The sequence below is a fragment of the Apodemus sylvaticus genome, chromosome 13, assembly GCF_947179515.1.
Source record: "Apodemus sylvaticus chromosome 13, mApoSyl1.1, whole genome shotgun sequence".
Lineage (NCBI taxonomy): Eukaryota > Metazoa > Chordata > Mammalia > Rodentia > Muridae > Apodemus > Apodemus sylvaticus.
Genome location: NC_067484.1, coordinates 24,116,438 through 24,138,652, shown reverse-complemented (window position 1 = coordinate 24,138,652; position 22,215 = coordinate 24,116,438).

Sequence of the window (22,215 nt, the reverse complement as noted above, 5' to 3'; positions counted from 1 at the left end):
GGCAGTGAAACAGATGCACAGGCAAGTTCTGACGTGGTCCTGTGGGTGGTGGTACTTACTGAGTGTTAACCAAGGCGTATAATGATCCTAAACAGGGGACTGCGACAGAGTAAGCTTATAAGCAAGAGACATCAGGTGGCAAAATAAGGCTAACAATGTCAATAAAGGAGAGGGAAGTAATGGACCCAATATGTGAGCATTTTAGAAGATAAAGTTGATGGAACAAGTGGCTGGGTGGCTCCTGAGAGTTGAGGAGAAAGGAAAAAGCCTGATTCTTTAAAGCAACGTAGATTGCTTTCATCAACAGAGAAGCAGAGACCTTAAAAAGAAGATATTTATGCATTTCCAGAGTTCGAGAGAAAATAAAATGCAGATTTGTATCAACTGGATATCCAAGTAGAGACATCCAGTGGATAACTGGATACCAAGCAATTGTCTGGATCTCAGGAAAGAAGTCGGTGTCTCCAAAGGCATGATACAGTATTGAGTATACCACCCACCCTATCTAGGGGTGACCTGTACACTTCCACATATGTGGCTGTTCTAGAATAAGTGGTGATAATGTCATGATTTTGTGTGAAGTCTGGAGTTGAAGCTATATACAAGGTTAATGGTGGGGAAAGTTAGCAATATTAGAGCCCATGCAATGTGTGGTTACTCTTTATGCCTTCACTATGATCATATGTCTGTAACCATGTTTCAAAAAGATAGTTATTACCTAGTACTTTAGTTTGGAGGGTAGGACTCCAGTAAATTTTACATTCTGATACATACTTAGATTTTGTGAGTGTGGTGTGTGTGTGTGTGTGTGTGTGTGTGTGTGTGTTGAACATTCAGAAAAACATTTACAGTTTTCTCTGTCCCAGTTTCTTCTGTGTAATAACAATTATCCCTACTACTCCATCCCACTGAGTGAGATATAGATTATTGAAACAATATTTGGCCCTATATCTGACAGATAGCAAATACTTTTGAAATTTCTTAATTTTATCAGAAAAGTTAAAGTTTGGTTCAATAAGTACATGCATATAAGACACAACTGTGTTCTGGTCCAAACACAAAGGCAGAGTGGGCATGTAAACAGTGAATTTATGCAGACACTCCTAGGGTGCTTGCTTGTCTCCTGATGAAGAAGATCACCACCAGTGGGAAAAGCAGGAGACAAATGGAAACCACTAAATACTGACTAATGGCCAGATCTCTACCTAAACAGTCAGGAAGCTTACAGAATGACTCCATGTTTTCTAACTCATATGCATTGAAGAGGAAGCCTGGTCCTTTGGGTACAACTATCCAGGCAAGGAAGATACCAATGTGTGATTTGTTTGTTGCCCATAGTTTACATATGTCTTCTTCACATTTAGCAGGTAACCTTTCCTAATTAATCCCATATTTCCTGACACTGATAAAAATATGAAACGTCAAAAGGCAAAATTGATTTGTTCAAGAGCATAAAGTCACTAAATATTTGAAAGACAGCATTCAATAGCCAGGACACTTTTCTTTGCATAGATGTCATAAGCTCCTTAAAAGGGGGACATTACATGGGGATAACCTAAGTGGAGATGGAGAGATAAAATTCTGACATGTTCTGTGGAATATCTGTAAGTCTTGAAATGAATAGACTTACTAACATGGACATGTGGCTGCTGTCAATATTTTTAAGTACCTACTATCCATAAGAATCTACGGACTTCATTTAGTTAATCACAGTTATAACTTTGGAAGTTATAAAGACTTCTGAGTCTATTATCTGCCAACACAACAAAGAATTGGAAAATGTTAAGTTTAGGACTAAAATTCCATGCAAGCTGGTTGGTATCTTTGGTTGTTTTTTTATAAAATCATTTACAGCTTTGATAGGTTTGTAGATATGCACATGATAAGCAGTCTCACCAAAGACTTGAAAGTACTTATAATACATCATTATAGATTCATTACACAGTAGGTTTTCTAGATATGTTGTTTAAATACCTACAGGATAATCATATCTTTTCTGTAATTCTTTTTGAAGCAGTACAGAGCTAAATACTGGAATGGTGCTGATTTTATAAGAGCACCCCAATGCCAGTACACATGCAAACATCCTATCCTTCTTCCACAAAGAGAGTGTGTGAGCCCAAGGTTCCTAAGGTTTTAGGGGTTGAACAAAGTTACACTAACTTGAGTGTCTTCTCAGATAAATGAGTGTGTCCATGTGCACACAAATGTGTGTGTCTTTGTGTGTGTGTGTGTGTGTGTGTGTGTATGTGTGTGTGTGTGTGTGTGTGTGTGTGTGTGTGTGTGTATGTGTGTGTTCAGTGCCCATACAGGCCAGACAAGGGCATAAGATTTTTTTAAACTGAAGTTATAAGAGGTTGCAATCCACCAGACCCAGACCCTGTGAATCAAACAACAGTCTTCTGAAAGAGTAGTATGATAGTAGAGGCATCTCATCAACCTCTGGTCCTAAAAGGAACTAGTAACATGTCTAGACATTAATTCAGAGATATTGTGAAACTCTACTTAAAAAGGAGTTACATTTCTGAGCTTTCAAAGTACAGCATCTACCTCCTTTCTCTCCAGGACTTGAGTGCACCTCTAGCTGGAAGTATCTATGTCTCTCCTCCACTGTAACATGATTCAGCTAATGTTTTCTTTAGCATTGTCTAGACAGAAATCTCCATAGGGCCCTTAACCACTAGGGAGCTGGAGCATGTTTGTCTCCTCAATGCCAAGGGACACATAAGGTTAAGCTATCTAATTTACAGTTTCCATCAAATCTTAGTGACTCCCTGTTGGCCACATGCAGGATAAAGTCCAAATTGCCTAGTGATGTGTTTAGGCTTAGTTTCAAAGCCTATTCCACTCTGGCTAGGGCTACCTATCTCATACTCTGTCCAACCATTTCCCATCCCAAGCCTTCGGCTTAAAGTGAAATTAGTCCTCTATGCCTTCTAAATATAACACACGCTATTCCACTTCCAATTTTGTCACACCCACTATTTCCCCATGTGTTCATAAATGTATCCAGATTCATCCTACAGGATCTAATTCTGATTCCTAACACTTTTGATTGATGATTAATTATTATTTTATTTCAAACCACATACTTTTGCTAGGCAAACCTCTGGGTATAAAATGGTAAGCAAAGTGGGAGAAGGTATTCTGGGTCAAGAGAAAAGAATAAATAAAAAATGATATGCCAGAATCAATAGCTAACATTAGAGTCCATAGAATAATGTAAAATGGATGGTAGTTCCTTGTTGGGTGATTGGACAGCCTTTAGTAAGTGACTTGAATTAAGATTTGAGGATGAGATGAATCCTAAGGAATATCCAAAGATATCTCTGGCTCTCGGCAGAATAACAAGCTACAGAAAAATTTGAGGGTGATTAAAACCAAACATTGGAACCAGGTTGAGAGTGGCAGGGAGTAAAGTTGGAAATGCCACAAGCTTTCTAGCCAGTAAATATCTGTTCTCACTCTGAGCTCATCTGCCACCATCTGCACTGGCCATGCAGAACTTGGCAGAAAAATGTCTAGAGTTGTCACTTGTTTTTAATCTTATCTTTGTGTGCAGCAAGTTCTCTGAAAGCAACTACTCTGGGTGCCTTGTATGCATCCCACTATCCATCAGTAACTACAAATGCATGACAGGTATTCAACAAGTAACTATTGGGCTCAGGATCCTTAAAGGTTTGGTTTCCCACCATGCCACTAAAACAGGAAAAGAGCCTGAAAAGTTTATGAATGGGTTCCTCCATCTTATTCCAGGAAATTTGACTTATCTATAGTCTCTATTAGCGCAATTTTGAAAAGAAATCCTTCTCCTTTCTGTGCTGCCAATATTCTTCTCTCGGGTCTTTTCAAGTAATCACACTAACTTGACTACCCCTGGCCTCCAACCTATGGTTATTTTATTTCAATATCTTTTTCAATGACTTCACAACTAAATAAGTTACCTCAAAAATCACATAAATATAAATGGAGGAAACCCATCCTTGGCTGCATTTTGCAAATTCTAATATTCTTCCCCTGGTGTCATCTGTCAGTTATTCAGTTAGCAGACTTCCATTTTCTCAAATGTCAATCACTTTGTCTTACAAATAGCTGCTAGAAAGCCCTGATGTACCACTGCTAGAAGCTCATCGCTCTCCAATATTTAAACAAAGGTGATATAGGGAACAGAAGGCTGAACAGGCTAGTTTGTGTCTAGACAGAATGCTTCTGATATAGATATCCAGTATGTCAGTTAAAATATGACTGATGCTGAATGTCTGGGGGCCCCCAGACTAAACAAGGATGTAATCTGTTGCACAACTGTTTTGACAGACTGCAACTTTGAAACCTTTATGCCTACTATTTTGGAGCCCACATATGGAGCACCTCTAGTCTGTATGTGTTTGTGCCTATCTGTGTGAGGGAGTCCTGTATGTATCTGTGTGAACTGGCATGTTTCTTAGTGGGTACTTGCATCTGCCTCCTGAGCAGTCAACCTATGTAGCAGCCTTCACCCGGAGTGAATAAATTAGGTCTTGTCCACACCCCGCCCATTGTAATTGCTCCTATCCTGAACTCCCATGACTGCCATCCCTTCCTGACCCATTCAACAATTTTCCTATATTTAATCATTATATCATGTATAGACAAGGTAACATGATGAAAAAAACATCTGAAAGGGTAATTTTGAACTTGCTGAGTTGATATCAGCTGGGATTCTGTGATTTTTTAATTTTTGTGGTTTTCAGTTTGGGAGGTTTTGGGTCTCTTTTGTTATTATTTTCTTACAGGTTTTATTTTTTCAAGTGACCTTATTTAGAAGAAGCATTTTGATTTGAATTTTTATTTAACTGCTCTTGCACACTATGCTATTAGACTCAAACAGCCATTTGTCATCACGAAGAATGTCAGCCAATACCAAACACATGTCTTTCTAAAATTTATTTGCATGCATAGTATTTAAGTGAGATGTGTCTAAGTATTTTTCCATAAGGCAAACCCATGAATCATTGTATGATTAAAAAATATATTCATAATCATGATAACCCCATATGTTACAAACAAGCATATTTTAAAGGACTTGCTATCAAAATTAAGTCTCGGAGACATCATAAAACTTTGGGCATCTCGGGTTCTAACTTGCATTAGCTCTAAGTAATTTCATAATAATGCTCACATGTGGAGTTCTGGCCTTACCCCCACGTCATTCACTTAAAAGTTTTCTCATGTAGGTTCTCTAAAACCCTGGTCTAAAGCCTAAAGCCCTGGTTTTATCCCAAGATGAGCACCATCCCATTATATCTTCAACTTAGCCTTCCTATAAAATTCAGTTTATTCCCTAAGTTGTGTCCAGCTGAAGATGCCTTTTTCAGTATATCTTTTTGTTGTTGATGTTGATGTTTGATATTTGGTTTTGGTTTTGGTTTTGGTTTTGGTTTTGCTTTGTTGAGACAGGGTTTCTCTATATAGCCCTGGCTGTCCTGGAATTCACTCTGTAGACCAGGCTGGCCTCAAACTCAGAAATCTGCCTGCCTTTGCCTCCCAAGTGCTGGGATTAAAGGTGTGTGCCACCACTTTCCGGCCAGTATATCTTTTAAAATCATACATTGGATTGGGTCTATTTCAATATTTAAACGTAATCTATAAGATTCCATAAACACAGAAATCTGTCAACAATCTACATACATTTCTTCAGCAACAGTGTGAAGTTTTCATAATGTAGTTTACTCCAACTCCACCCCCCAAAGCATCAATAATGTTTTTAAATGTTCCACCCAGTCACAATGAGAAAGAAATGACTTTCTATTTGTCTTCTTGGAATTAGATCCGTCATTCTTGCCATACCAAGAATGAATACTTCCTCTTAGGCAGGTGGCTTTTCACCTCAATTACACTCTAGGTGATCTTCCCCTAAATTACTTGTTAAATCAGAAAAGGAAAATAGCAGCTTTATAGTGAAGAAATTACATCCATATCACCTTAATCAAGAGATCAAACTCAGCATCACCAGCAATAGAGCAAAACCACAGGTAGATATACCACGCCTAGATGACATCACAAGTAACAGGCTTGGCATAGGATCCTGGCCTGAACACAGGAAGCAAAGAAGCTCAAACTGAGGGTTATTCCACAAAATAGCTGACCTCTATTCATCCAAATGGCCATGGGGAGGACAATCCAAGGAAGGCTATGGAGCTCTTTCTAATTCAAGAAGATACAGAGGTCTGACAACCAAAAGTTCAGTTCCAGTGTAGAAAACACTGGAAGTACCAGTGCCTCATCTTCCTCATTTTGACCACCAAAATGTTGAAATGCTGTCTTTGCTCTTCTGTAGTGCATAGTGATGGGTCTCAGATAAAACAGCACGCTGTCTCCAGTTTATTTCAAACAGTTTGTAAAAATGCATATCTATGAATGTGTACACAGAGTAAGAAAGGTTGTCAGCAATTTGGTGGAAGGTGTGTTTTTGCAACATTTACTTTAGCTGAACAAATTTCCAAAGTACAATACTCTGAAATAGAGAGCAGAGGATCCAGTCCTGAGGTCTCTGGTAGGAGCCTTCAGGTCTCTGCTTCAGGAACAGGAACAGCCTGGGCCATAGCACCCCATCTCCAGGAAGTGCAAGAGGCCAGGTGTGCACCCAGAAGCTGGCTGGGAGAAGGCAGCATGCTCTGCTGAGTCCTGCCCTGCAGAGGCGGGAGCCTTCCAGTATCCATCTCTGGATCTGGAACAGCCTGGGCCACAACAGCCTAGGCCACAGCACCCAGTCTCCAGGCAGTGCAGGAGGTCAGCTGTGCACCAGAAGACCAGCAGGGAAGAGGCAGCTTGCACTAGTGAGTCCAGAATTGACAAGACCAACTAACAACAGTGAGAACTAGATGGCCAAAGGCAAACATAGGAACGTTACTAACAGAAATCAAGGCAATATGGCAGCATCTGAACCCAATTCTCCATTAGTAGCATGTCCTGGAAACCCCAACACACCAGAAAAACAAGATTTGGATTTAAAATCACTGGTCATGATGCTGTTACAGGAACACATGAAGGACATAAATAAATCTCTTAAAGAAATGCAGGAGAAAATGGATCAAAAGTTAAAAGCCCTTACAAGGGAAACACAAAAATCATTGAAAGAAATTCAGGAAAATTCAGAAGCCAATAAGGAGGAAATGCAAAAATCACTTAAAGAAATACAGGAGAACTTTGGTCAACAGGCTGAGGTCATGAAAGAGGAAACACAAAAATCTCTTAAAGAATTACAGGACTAGGGGCCACTCCTCCGTTCTTCTTGTACCTCATTTGAAGTGTGGATTATGTTTTGCATATTCCAGTTTTCCAAGCAAATATCCACTTATTGGAAAGACCCAGTGTAGCAGTATAAGACAAAACCAGAACAGGGAAGTGGGAAGGGATGGGTGGGAGAACATAGGGAGGGAAGGGGGCTTATGTGACTTTCGGGGAGTGGGAAACCAGAAAAGGGGAAATCATTTGAAATGTAAATAAAAAATATATCGAATAAAATTAAAAAAAAAAAGAATTACAGGAAAACACAAACAAGCAAGTGAAGGAGCTAAGAAAAACCATCCAGGATCTAAAATCAGAAGTAGAAACAACTAAGAAAACTCAAAGGGAGATATCTCAACTTTGGAGATAGAAAACCTTGGGAAGGAATCAGGGGCCATAGATGCAAATATCAACAACAGAATACAAGAGATAGAAGAAAGAATCTCAGATGCTGCAGTTACCATAGAAACCATGGACTCAACAGTTAAAAGAAAATGCAAAATGCAAAAAGCTTGTAACCCAAAACATCCAGGAAATCCAGGACACAAGGAGAAGACCAAACCTAAGGATTATAGGCATAGATGAGAGTGAAGATTTACAACTTAAAGGACCAGCAAATATCTTCAATAAAATTATGGAAGAAAACTTCCCTAACCTAAATAGAGAGATGCCCATGAATATACAAGAAGCCTACAGAACTACAAACAGACTGGACCAGAACAGAAATACCTCCTGTCACATCATAATCAAAATCCCAAATGCACTAAAGAAAGAAAGAATATAAAAGGCAGTAAGAGAAAAAGGCCAAGTAACATATAAAGGAAGACCGATCAGAATTATTCCAGACTTCTCACCAGACACTATGAAAGCTAGAAGATCCTGGGCAGATCTCATGCAGACTCTAAGAGAACACAAATGCCAGTCAAAACTACTATACCAAGCAAAACTATCAATCACCATAGATGGAGAAACTAAGATATTCCATGTCAAAACCAAGTTTCTCCAATATCCACAAACCCAGTCCTACAAAGAATAATAGGAGGAAAGCACCAATACAAGGAGGGAAACTTCACCCTGGAAAAAGCAAGATCATAACTTTCCTTAATCAAACCCAAAAGAAGATAACAAATCATATTTAAAAATTAACATCAAAAATGGCAGGAAGAAATAATCACTATTCTTTAATATCTCTTAACATCAATGAGCTCAATGCCCCATTAAAAAGACATAGACTAACAGACTGGATACGTAAACAGGACCCTACAGTTTGCTGCTTACAGGAAACACACCTCAGTGTCAAAGACAAACACTACCTTAGAGTAAAAGGCTGGAAGACAATTTTACAAGCGAATGGTCTCAGGAAACAAGCTGGGGTAGCCATTCTAATATCAGATAAAATTGACTTTCAACCCAAAGTCATCAAAAGAGACTCTGAGGGACACTTCTTGCTGGTCAAAGGAAAAATACAACAAGAAGAACTCTCAATCCTGAACATCTATGCTCCAAATGCAAGGGCACCCTCATTCATAAAAGAAACTTTGCTAAAGCTCAAAGCATACATTGCACCTAACACAATAATTGTGAGTGACTTCAACACTGAACTTTCCTCAATGGACCGATCAGGAAAACAGAAACTGAACAGGGACACAGTGAAACTAACTGAAGCTTTAAACCAATTAGATTTAACATATATATATATATATATATATATATATATATATATATATATATATATATATATATATATATATATATAACGTTTTGTCATAAAGCAAAAGAATATACCTTTTTCTCAGCACCTCATGATACCTTCTCCAAAATAGATCATATAATTGGTCACAAGACAGACCTCAACAAATATAAAAAGATCTAAATAATCCCATGCGTCCTATGAGATAACTATGGAGTAAAAGTGGTCTTCAATAGTAACAAAAACAACAGAAAGCCCACATACGCATGGAAACTGAACAATACTCTACTCGATAATACATTGGTCAAGGAAGAAATAAAGAAAGAAATCAAAGACTTTTTAGAATTTAATGAAAATGAAGACACAACGTACCCAAATCTATGGGACATAATGAAAGTAGTGCAAAGAGGAAAACTCATATCCCTTAGTGCCTCCAAAAAGAAAATGGAGAGAGCATACACTAGCAGCTTAAGAACACACCTGAAAGCCCTGGAACAAAAAGAAGCTATTTCACCCACGAGGAGTAGAAGGCAGGAGGTAATCATCAAACTCAGGGCTGAAATCAATCAAGTAGAAACAAAGAGAAACATACAAAGAATCAACAAAACCAGGAGCTGCTTCTTTGAGAAAAACAACAAGATAGATAAACCCTTAGTCAGACTAACCAAAGGGAACAAAGACAGTATCCAGATTAACAAACGTAGAAATGAAAAGGGAGATATTACAACAGAAACTGAGGAAATTCAAAAAATCATCAGATCCTACTACAAAAGCCTGTACTCAACACAACTGGAGAATCTGGAGGAAATGGACAGTTACATAGACAGATATCAGACACCAAAATTAAATCAGGATGAAATACATCATCTAAACAGTCCCATAAACCCTAAAGAAATAAAAGGGGTCATAGAAAGTCTCCCAACCAAAAAAATCACGGGACCAGATGGCTTCAGTGCAGAATTCTATCAGACCTTCATAGAAGACCTAACACCAATACTCTTCAAACTATTCCACAAAATAGAAACGGAAGGAAAACTACCCAACTCATTCTATGAAGCCACAATTACGCTGATAGCAAAGCTTCACAAAGATCCAACAAAGAAAAAGAACTTCAGGCCAATTTACCTTATGAATATCGATGCAAAAATACTTAATAAAATTTTTGCCAACCAAATCCAAGAACACATCAAAACGATCATTCACCATGATCAAGTAGGCTTCATCCCAGGGATGCAGGGATGGTTCAATATAAGGAAATCCATCAATGCAATCCACTACATAAACAAACTCAAAGAAAAAAACCATATGATCATCTCATTAGATGCCGAAAGAGCATTTGACAAAATTCAGCATCCTTTCATGCTAAAAGACTTGGGAAAGAACAGGAATTCAAGGCCCATACCTAAACATAGTTAAAGCAATATACAGCAAACCGGCAGCCAACATCAAACTAAATGGAGAGGAACTTGAAGCAATCCCACTAAAATCAGGGACTACACAAGGCTGTCCTCTCTCTCCATATCTTTTCAATATAGTATTTGAAGTTCTAGCTAGAGCAATTAGACAAAATAAGGAGGTCAAGGGGATACAAATTGGAAAGGAAGAAGTCAAATTATCACTATTTGCAGATGACATGATCGTCTACTTAAGTGACCTGAAAACCTCCATCAGAGAACTCCTACAGCTGATAAACAACTTCAGCCAAGCGGCTGGTTATAAAATCAATTGAAGCAAATCAGTTGCCTTCCTATACTCAAAGGATAAGCCAGCTGAGAAAGAAGTTAGGGAAATGATACCCTACTCAATAGCCACAAACAATATAAAGTATCTTGGTGTGACTCTAACCAAACAAGTGAAAGATCTATATGACAAGAACTTCAGGTCTCTGAAGAAGAAATCAAAGAAGACCTCAGAAAATGGAAAAATTTTCCATGTTTGTGCATTGGCAGGATTAATATAGCTAAAATGGACATCTTGACAAAAGCGATCTACAGATTCAACACAATCCCATCAAAATCCCAACTCAGTTCTTCACAGAGTTAGAAAAAGCAATTCTCAAATTCATCCGGAATAACAAAAAACCCAGGATAGCTAAAACTATTCTCAACAGTAAAAGAACTTCTGGGGGAATCAGTATCCCAGACCTAAAGCAATACTACAGAGCAATAGTGTTAAAAACAGCCTGGTACTGGCACAGGGACAGGCAAGTGGACCAATGGAATAGAATTGAAGACCCAGAAATGAATCCACACACCTATGGTCACTTGATCTTCGACAAAGAATCAGAAAACATCTAGTGGAAAAAAGATAGCCTTTTCAAAAAATGGTGCTGGTTCAACTGGAGGTCAGCATGCACAAGAATGCAATTTGATCCATTCTTATCTCCTTGTACTAAACTCAACTCCAAGTGGATCAAGGACCTCCACATAAAACCAGACACACTGAAACTAATAGAAAAGAAACTGGGGAAAACCCTTGAGGATATGAGCACAGGGAAAAAGTTCTTGAACAGAATTCCAATAACTTATGCTCTAAGATCAAGAATTGACAAATGGGACCTCATAAAATTACAAAGTTTTTGTAAGGCAAAGGACACCATCAAAAGGACAAAACAGCAACCAACAAATTGGGAAAAAATCTTCACTAACCCTAAATCTGACAGAGGGCTAATATCCAATATATAGAAAGAACTCAAGAAGTTCGAACCCAGGGAACCATATAATCCTATTAAAAAATGGGATACAGATCTAAACAAAGAATTTTCCCCTGAAGAAATTCGGATGGCCAAGAAGCAACTTAAGAAGTACTCAACATCATTAGTCATTCGGGAAATGCAAATCAAAACAACCCTGAGATTTCACCTTACACCAGTCAGTATGGCTAAGGCCAAAAACTCAGGAGACAGCAGGTGTTGTCCAGGATGTGGAGAAAGAGGAACACTCCTCCACTGCTGGTGGAGCTGTAAGATGCTACAACCACTTTGGAAATCAGTCTGATGGTTCCTCACAAAACTGGACATGACACTTCTGGAGGACCCTGCTATACCTCTCCTGGGCATATACTCAAAGGATTCCCCGGCATGCAATAAAGACACATGCTCCATTATGTTCATAGCAGCCTTATTTATAATAGCCAGAAGCTGGAAAGAACCCAGATGTCCCTCAATGGGGTAATGGATACAGAAAATATGGTATATTTACACAATGGAATACTACTCAGCAATTAAAAACAATGAATTCATGAAATTTTTAGGCAAATGATTTGATCTGGAAAATATCATCCTAAGTGAGGCAACCCGATCACAAAAGAATATACATGGAATGCAATCACTGATAAGTGGATGGATATTAATTAGTCTAGAAGCTCTGAATACCCAAGGCACAACAAGCATAACAAATAACTCCTGTGATGAAGTAAGGAGAGGGTCCTGATCCTGGAAAGGCTTGATCTAGCATTAGAGGGGAATATAAGGACAGAGAAAAAAGAGAGAGGTGATTGGAGAATGGGTGAAGAGAAGAAGGTTTATGAGACATATGGGTAGAGGTGAACTGGGAAAGGGGAAATCATTTGGAATGTAAACAAAGGATATAGAAAATAAAAATATATAATAAAAAATACTCTGAAATAAAGTTTTCAGACTTCACCAACACAATGTTTTAAGACACAGGAAGCCAACAAACGAAGAACTGCCACCTGTCCTCTGCTTGGTGCCCCTCTAGGTTCCTGTGGTGCACAGCTGTCTCTCATCATACTGAATGGTGACATAGGTTTCAAATTATTTGCCAGTACTCATGAGATTTAATTTCATGTTTTTATTTATTTTTTTATTGTGTGTTTGTGTGTGTGTATGCATGTGCATGTTTGTTTATGTATTAGTATGTATGTGCTTGGGAAAGCCAGAAGAGGCTACCAGATCATCTAGAGCAGGAGTTACATGCAACTGTGAGTTTCTCCATGCGGGCATTAAGAACTTATACCTGGCCTTCTGCAAAAGCATCAAGTATAATTAAACTTAACAACTTTGTCTCTCTCCAGCCCCTTAATTTCATATTTTGATGTAACACTCTTAACAAAAATGTTTATCTTTTCTTCTTATATACCAATGTGCTGATTTCTAATGTACACTTTGAGCATGACTGTACTAACATCGTGCAGTAATTCTAGCAGGGAACCCTTAGTGCTTCCTAAGAGGTGGGCACTTGTCCAAGTGTTTTGCATATACTCCTCAAAAGAGCAGTCTTTGGGGATGGGAATAGCATTGTCAGAGTGGAGGGAAATGGGGAGCATAGAAACTGTTTCTAGTTCTAACGCTGTTTCACTAAGTGTTAGAAATAGAAGCTGAACTCAAACTGCTCTACCTCTGAGACTCCACTTCCATCTCCTAGGAGATCCCCCTTCAAGTATTCATTCTGTATACCAGTCCTGGAAGTCATGCCCTGCATGGTGGTAGGTAGCCTTACCTACTGGTAAGTTTTATGACACACAGTAGGGCCTCAACATAGCTGAGCTGAACTCACTGTATTTGTTTTGTGTTCTATTGTCTTATATTATTTTCTTTCTTTTTATTTAATTATATAATTACATCATTTCTCCTCCAGTCCCTTTCCTCCATCTGATCCCTACCACACTCTGCACTTCCTCTTTGTAACCTCTTCTTCAGTCAATACTGCTATATCTGCACATATATACAAATAGCCTACTGAATATATTTACTGTTGCTGGCAAGAACACACATGCTTAGGACTGAGACTGTAGGGTTAAATCACTTGTCAGGGAGCTTGTCCCTGGGAAGAACTTACTCTTCTGGAAGCAGCCATTAGTCTTGGAGAGAACAGGAATTCAAGGCCCATACCTAAACATAGTAAAAGCAATATACAGCAAACCGGAAGCCAGCATCAAACTAAATGGAGAGAAACTTGAAGCAATCCCACTGAAATCAGGGACCAGACAAGGCTGCCCCCTTTCTCCTTATCTTTTCAATATTGTACTTGAGGTACTAGCTTGGGCAATTAGACAACATAAGGAGATCAAAGGGATACAAATTGGAAAGGAGGAAGTCAAACTATCATTATTTGCAGACGACATGATAGTCTACCTAAGTGACCCAAAAAACTCCACTAGAGAACTCCTACAGCTTATAAACAACTTCAGCAAAGTGGCAGGTTATAAAATCAACTCAAGCAAATCAGTGGCCTTCCTATACTCAAAGGATAAGCAGGCTGAGAAAGAAATTAGGGAAATGACCCCCTTCACAATAGCCACAAACAGTATAAAGTATCTTGGGGTGACTCTTACCAAACATGTGAAAGATCTGTATGACAAGAACTTCAAGACTCTGAAGAAGGAAATGGAAGAAGACCTCAAAAAATGGGAAAACCTCCCATGCTCATGGATCGGTAGAATCAATATAGTTAAAATGGCCATTTTGCCTAAAGCACTATACAGATTCAATGCAATACCCATCAAAATCCCAACTCAATTCTTCACAGAGTTAGAAAGAGCAATTATCAAATTCATCTGGAACAACAAAAAACCCAGGATAGCTAAAACTATTCTCAGCAACAAAAGAAAATCTGGGGGAATCAGTATCCCTGACCTCAAGCAATACTACAGAGCAATAGTGTTAAAAACTGCATGGTATTGGTACAGTGACAGGCAGGAGGATCAATGGAACAGGATTGAAGATCCAGAAATGAACCCACACACCTATGGCCACTTGATCCTCGACAAAGAGGCTGAAAACATCCAATGGAAAAAAGATAGCCTTTTCAACAGATGGTGCTGGTTCAACTGGAGGTCAGCATGCAGAAGAATGCGAATTGATTCATCCTTGTCTCCTTGTACTAAGCTCAAATCCAAATGGATCAAGGACCTCCACATAAAGCCAGACACTCTGAAGCTAATAGAAAAGAAACTGGGGAAGACCCTTGAGGACATCGGTACAGGGAGAAAGTTTCTGAACAGAACACCAATAGCGTATGCTCTAAGAGCAAGAATTGACAAATGGGACCTCATAAGGTTACAGAGTTTCTGTAAGGCAAAGGACACCATCAAGAGGACAGATCGGCAACCAACAAATTGGGAAAAGATCTTCACCAATCCTACATCAGATAGAGGGCTAATATCCAATATATATAAAGAACTCAAGAAGTTAGACTCCAGAAAACCAAACAACCCTATTAAAAATGGGGTACAGAGTTAAACAAAGAATTCTCACCTGAAGAACTTCGAATGGCGGAGAAGCATCTTAAAAAATGCTCAACTTCATTAGTCATTAGGGAAATGCAAATCAAAACAAACCTAAGATTTCATCTTACACCAGTCAGAATGGCTAAGATTAAAAATTCAGGAGACAGCAGGTGTTGGAGAGGGTGTGGAGAAGGAGGAACACTCCTCCACTGCTGGTGGGGTTGCAAACTGGTACAACCACTCTGGAAATCAGTCTGGCGGTTCCTCCGAAAACTGGGCACCTCACTTCCAGAAGATCCTGCTATACCACTCCTGGGCATATACCCAGAGGATTCCCCACCATGTAATAAGGATACATGCTCTACTATGTTCATAGCAGCCCTATTTATACTTGCCAGATGCTGGAAAGAACCCAGGTATCCCTCAACAGAAGAGTGGATGCAAAAAATGTGGTATATCTACACAATGGAGTACTATTCAGCCATTAGAAACAATGAATTCATGAAATTCTTAGGCAAATGGATGGAACTAGAGAAAATCATCCTAAGTGAGGTAACCCAGACTCAAAAGGTGAATCATGGTATGCACTCACTAATAAGTGGTTATTAACCTAGAAAACTGGAATACCCAAAACATAATCCACACATCAAATGAGATACAAGAAGAAAGGAGGAGTGGTCACTGGTTCTGGAAAGACTCAGTGAAACAGTATTCGGCAAAACCAGAACGGGGAACTGGGAAGGGGTGGGAGGGAGGACAGGGGAAGAGAAGGGGGCTTACGGGACTTTCGGGGATTGGGGGGGGGGGCTAGAAAAGGGGAAATCATTTGAAATGTAAATAAATTATATCGAATAAAAAAATAGTTTGTAACAAAATCTACTTATTAGAAAAAGGAAATATTTCTAGGGATGAGCCGGTTTGTTATCCTTAGTGGATAGTGTTTAGATGTGCTGTCTAAGATACCTGGTCCCCATCAAGGGCGGCAGCGGTGGCGGTGGCGGTAGCGTCAGTGCAGCAGTGGCTGGTCCAGCTGAAGGGCCATCAGCAGTGGAACCAAGGCAACACAGGGTCCAGTTAGGCCCGGCGCCCACGACCACTGACCTTCGCTGACCAGCCGGGCTGCAAGCAGCTGCGGATTTGCAGTGCCTTTTGCTGCACGGAAGCCACTTCAGAATTCAGCCTCCCGCCAGTCAGGAGAGGCTCACCTCCATCTTGGTTTCGGACTCCAGAGAGATCGGACAGACTGAGGTACACAAACATAACCCAAGGCCAGCATCGCGGGGGTCTGAGCCCGACGGGCGTTGGCCTGCACCCAGGCCCTGGGCTGTTCGGGGGGCCATCGGGGTGCCAACCCAGCCACGAGGTTTTTTGGCCTGCGCCGGGGCATGCACCGCCATTTTGCCTACAGGACCCAGAGTGCTCGGGAGGGCAGAGACGGCTAACAAGCGTAGCCTGAGGCTAACAAAGCGGGGATCTAGGCCCCAACAGGCCCTGGACTGACCCCAAGAACTGGGCGGCTTGGTGGGCCATCTGTGTGTCAACCCGCCCAGGAGGTTATTAGCCCAGCAGACTCTCCCGGCGCTTTCAGGGAACGCGAACGCGCAGGCCCGCCATCCTGGTCACCTGGCGGACCCCGTTGACAGTCATAGCCTGAGGGCAACTTTGCTCGGACCTTGGCCTCCCAGGCTTGTGCATGGAACCAGGGCCTGGGCGGCCAGGCTAACCTTGTGTGTGCCAGCCCGGTTGGGGGATCAGCTGCCCAGCAGAGTGATCAGCACGCGGGTGAGGTCCCGGCAGTGTACACCATCTGCGCTCCCTGGGGGTGCACACGGGCTCCATCTGGTCCACAGACACAATCTGGGGCAAAGCACACTAAAGCTGCAAGGGCACCCAAGAACACATCAGCAGGCCAGCGGGGAGAAGTCAGTGTGCTCCGGTGAATCCAGCGGGGCCCCAGCGGGAGCCTTCGGGTGCCTGCTTTGGGATCTGAACGACCAGGGCCACAGCGCTCGGTCTCCAGGAAGTGCGGGAGACCCTGTATGCACCCAGAGACAGTCTGGGAGCTTGCAGCAGCTTGCTCCTGCAGGCCAGACCTTGGGTCCCAGTCCTGAGGCCTCTGGCAGGAGCCCTCAGCTCAACTCTCTCCGCTTCCAGATCCAGATCAGCCTGGGCAGCAAAACCACATCTCCAGGTCCTGCAAGAGGCAAGAGGGGCTTCCAGGCGGCCAGCAGGGAGAAGTCGGTGTGCTCCGGTGAACCCAGCGGGCACCAGCAGGAGCCTTCAGGTGTCTGCTTCGGGATCTGAACAGCCTGGGCAACAGCACCCTGTCTCCAGGCAGTACAGGAGGTAAGCTGTGCACCAGAGGCCACCTGGGAAGGAGCAGCTTGCATTGGTGAGTCCAGCACTGACAAGACCAACTAACACCAGTGAGAACTAGATGGCAAAAGACAAACGCAGGAACATCACTAACAGAAATCAAGGCAATATGGCAACATCTGAACCCAATTCTCCTCTACCAGCATGTCCTGGATACCCCATCACACCAGTAAAACAAGATTTGGATTGAAAATCACTGGTCATGATGCTGGTACAGGAACACATGAAGGACATACTTAAAGAAATTCAGGAGAAAATGGATCAAAAGTTAGAAGCCCTTGCAAGGGAAACACAAAAATCATTGAAAGAAATCCAGGAGAATACAATAGCCAACAATGAGGAAACAGAAAAAACACTTAAAGAAATACAGGAGAACTTTGGTCAACAGGCTGAGGTCATGAAAGAGGAAACACAAAAATCTCTTAAAGAATTACAGGAAAGCACAAACAGGCAAGTAAAGGAGCTAAGCAAAACCATCCAGGATCTAAAATCAGAAGTAGAAACAACTAAGAAAACTCAAAGGGAGACAACTTTGGAGATAGAAAGCCTTGGGAAGAAATCAGGGGACAGAGATGCAAATATCAACAACAGAATACAAGAGATAGAAGAAAGAATCTCAGATGCTGAAGATTCCATAGAAACCATGGACTCAACAGTTAAAGAAAATGCAAAATGCAAAAAGCTTGTAACCCAAAATATCCAGGAAATCCAGGACACAATGAGAAGACCAAACCTAAGGATTATAGGCATAGATGAGAGTGAAGATTTACAACTTAAAGGGCCAGCAAATATCTTCAATAAAATTATGGAAGAAAACTTCCCTAACCTAAAGAAAGAGATGCCCATGAATATACAAGAAGCCTACAGAACTCCAAACAGACTGGACCAGAACAGAAATACTTCCCGTCACATAATAATCAAAACACCAAATGTTCTAAACAAAGAAAGAATATTAAAGGCAGTAAGAGAAAAAGGCCAAGTAACATATAAAGGAAGACCTATCAGAATCACAGCAGACTTTTCACCTGAGACTGTGAAGGCTAGAAGCTCCTGGGCAGATCTCATGCAGACTCTAAGAGAACACAAATGCCAGCCAAAACTACTATATCCAGCAAAACTCTCAATCACCTTAGATGGAGAAACTAAGATATTTCATGACAAAACCAAGTTTACCCAATATCTATCCACAAACCCAGCCCTACAAAGGATAATAGGAGGAAAACACCAATACAAGGAGGGAAACTTCACCCTGGAAAAAGCAAGATAGTAACCTTTCATCAAACCCAAAAGAAGTTAAGCAATCAAATTTAAAAAATAACGTCAAAAATGATAGGTAGTAACAATCACTATTCCTTAATATCTCTTAACATCAATGGACTTAATGCCCCAATAAAAAGACACAGACTAACCTACTGGATACTTAAACAGGACTCTACATTTTGCTGCTTACAGGAAACAAACCTCAGGGTCAAAGACAAACACTACCTTAGAGTAAAAGGCTGGAAGACAATTTTACAAGCAAATGGTCAAGGAAGAAATAAGGAAAGAAATTAAAGACTTTTTAGAACACAATGAAAATGAAGACACAACATACCCAAATCTATGGGACACAATGAAAGCAGTGCTAAGAGGAAAACTCATAGCCCTGAGCATCTCCAAAAAGAAAATGGAGAGAGCATACATTACCAGCTTAATGACACACCTGAAAGCCCTGGAACAAAAAGAAGCTATTTCACCCAGGAGGAGTAGAAGGCAGGAAATCATCAAACTCAGGGCCGAAATCAATCAAGTAGAAACAAAGAGAACCATACAAAAAATCAACAAAACCAGGAGCTGATTCTTTGAGAAAATCAACAAGATAGATAAACCCTTAGCCAGACTGACCAAAGGGCACAGAGAAAGTATCCAAATTAACAAACTTAGAAATGAAAAGGGAGATATAGCAACGGAAACTGAGGAAATCCAAAAAATCATCAGATCTTACTACAAGAGCCTGTACTCAACACAACTGGAGAATCTGGAGGAAATGGACAATTTCCTTGACAGATACCAAATACCAAAATTAAATCAGGACCAACTAGACCATCTAAACAGTTCCATAATGCCTAAAGAAATAGAAGGAGTCATAGAAAGTCTTCCAACCAAAAAAAGCACAGGACCAGATGGTTTCAGTGCACAATTCTATCAGACCTTCAAAGAAGAGTTAACACCAATACTCTTCAAACTATTCCACAAAATAGAAACAGAAGGAACACTACCCAATTCCTTCTACGAAGCCACAATTACGCTGATACCAAAACCACACAAAGATCCAACAAAGAAAGAGAACTTCAGACCAATTTCCCTTATGAACATGGATGCAAAAATACTCAATAAAATTCTTGCCAAGCGAATCCAAGAACACATCAAAACGATCATCCACCATGATCAAGTAGGCTTTATCCCGGGAATGCAGGGTTGGTTCAATATACAGAAATCCATCAATGCAATCCACTACATAAACAAACTCAAAGAAAAAAACCACATGGTCATTTCATTGGATGCTGAAAAAGCATTTGACAAAATTCAGCATCCTTTCATGCTTAAAGTCTTGGAGAGAACAGGAATTCAAGGCCCATACCTAAACATAGTAAAAGCAATATACAGCAAACCGGTAGCCAGCATCAAACTAAATGGAGAGAAACTTGAAGCAATCCCACTGAAATCAGGAACCAGACAAGGCTGCCCCCTTTCTCCTTATCTTTTCAATATTGTACTTGAGGTACTAGCTCGGGCAATTAGACAACATAAGGAGGTCAAAGGGATACAACTTGGAAAGGAAGAAGTCAAACTATCATTATTTGCAGACGACATGATAGTCTACCTAACTGACTCAAAAAACTCCACTAGAGAGCTCCTACAGCTGAAAAACAACTTCAGCAAAGTTGCAGGTTATAAAATCAACTCAAGCAAATCAGTGGCCTTCCTATACTCAAAGGATAAGCAGGCTGAGAAAGAAATTAGGGAAATGACCCCCTTCACAATAGCCACGAACAGTATAAAGTATCTTGGGGTGACTATTACCAAACATGAGAAAGATCTGTATGACAAGAACTTCAAGACTCTGAAGAAGGAAATGGAAGAAGACCTCAAAAAATGGGAAAACCTCCCATGCTCATGGATCGGTAGAATCAATATAGTTAAAATGGCCATTTTGCCAAAAGCAATATACAGATTCAATGCAATACCCATCAAAATCCCAACTCAATTCTTCACAGAGTTAGAAAGAGCAATTATCAAATTCATCTGGAACAACAAAAAACCCAGGATAGCTAAAACTATTCTCAGCAACAAAAGAAAATCTGGGGGAATCAGTATCCCTGACCTCAAGCAATACTACAGAGCAATAGTGTTAAAAACTGCATGGTATTGGTACAGTGACAGGCAGGAGGATCAATGGAACAGGATTGAAGATCCAGAAATGAACCCACACACCTATGGCCACTTGATCCTCGACAAAGAGGCTGAAAACATCCAATGGAAAAAAGATAGCCTTTTCAACAGATGGTGCTGGTTCAACTGGAGGTCAGCATGCAGAAGAATGCGAATTGATCCATCCTTGTCTCCTTGTACTAAGTTAAAATCCAAATGGATCAAGGACCTCCACATAAAGCCAGACAATCTGAAGCTAATAGAAAAGAAACTGGGGAAGACCCTTGAGGACATCGGTACAGGGAGAAAGTTTATGAACAGAACACCAATAGCATATGCTCTAAGATCAAGAATTGACAAATGGGACCTCATAAAATTACAAAGTTTCTGTAAGGCAAAGGACACCATCAACAAGACAAATCGGCAACCAACAAGTTGGGAAAAGATCTTTACCAATCCTTCATCAGATAGAGGGCTAATATCCAATATATATAAAGAACTCAAGAAGTTAGACTCCAGAAAACCAAACAACCCTATTAAAAAATTGGGTACAGAGTTAAACAAAGAATTCTCACCTGAAGAACTTTGGATGGCGGAGAAGCATCTTAAAAAATGCTCAACTTCATTAGTCATTAGGGAAATGCAAATCAAAACAACCCTGAGATTTCACCTTACACCAGTCAGAATGGCTAAGATTAAAAATTCAGGAGACAGCAGGTGTTGGAGAGGGTATGGAGAAGGAGGAGCACTCCTCCACTGCTGGTGGGGTTGCAAATTGGTACAACCACTCTGGAAATCAGTCTGGCAGTTCCTCCAAAAACTGGGCCCCTCACTTCCAGAAGATCCTGCTATACCACTCCTGGGCATATACCCAGAGGATTCCCCACCATGTAATAAGGATACATGCTCTACTATGTTCATAGCAGCCCTATTTATAATTGCCAGATGCTGGAAAGAACCCAGGTATCCCTCAACAGAAGAGTGGATGCAAAAAATGTGGTATATCTACACAATGGAGTACTATTCAGCCATTAGAAACAATGAATTCATGAAATTCTTAGGCAAATGGATGAAGCTAGAGAACATCATACTAAGTGAGGTAACCCAGACTCAAAAGGTGAATCATGGTATGCACTCACTAATAAGTGGATATTAACCTAGAAAACTGGAATACCCCAAACCTAATCCACACATCAAATGAGGTACAAGAAGAAAGGAGGAGTGGCCCCTTGTTCTGAAAGACTCAGTGAAGCAGTATTCGGCAAAACCAGAACGGGGAAGTG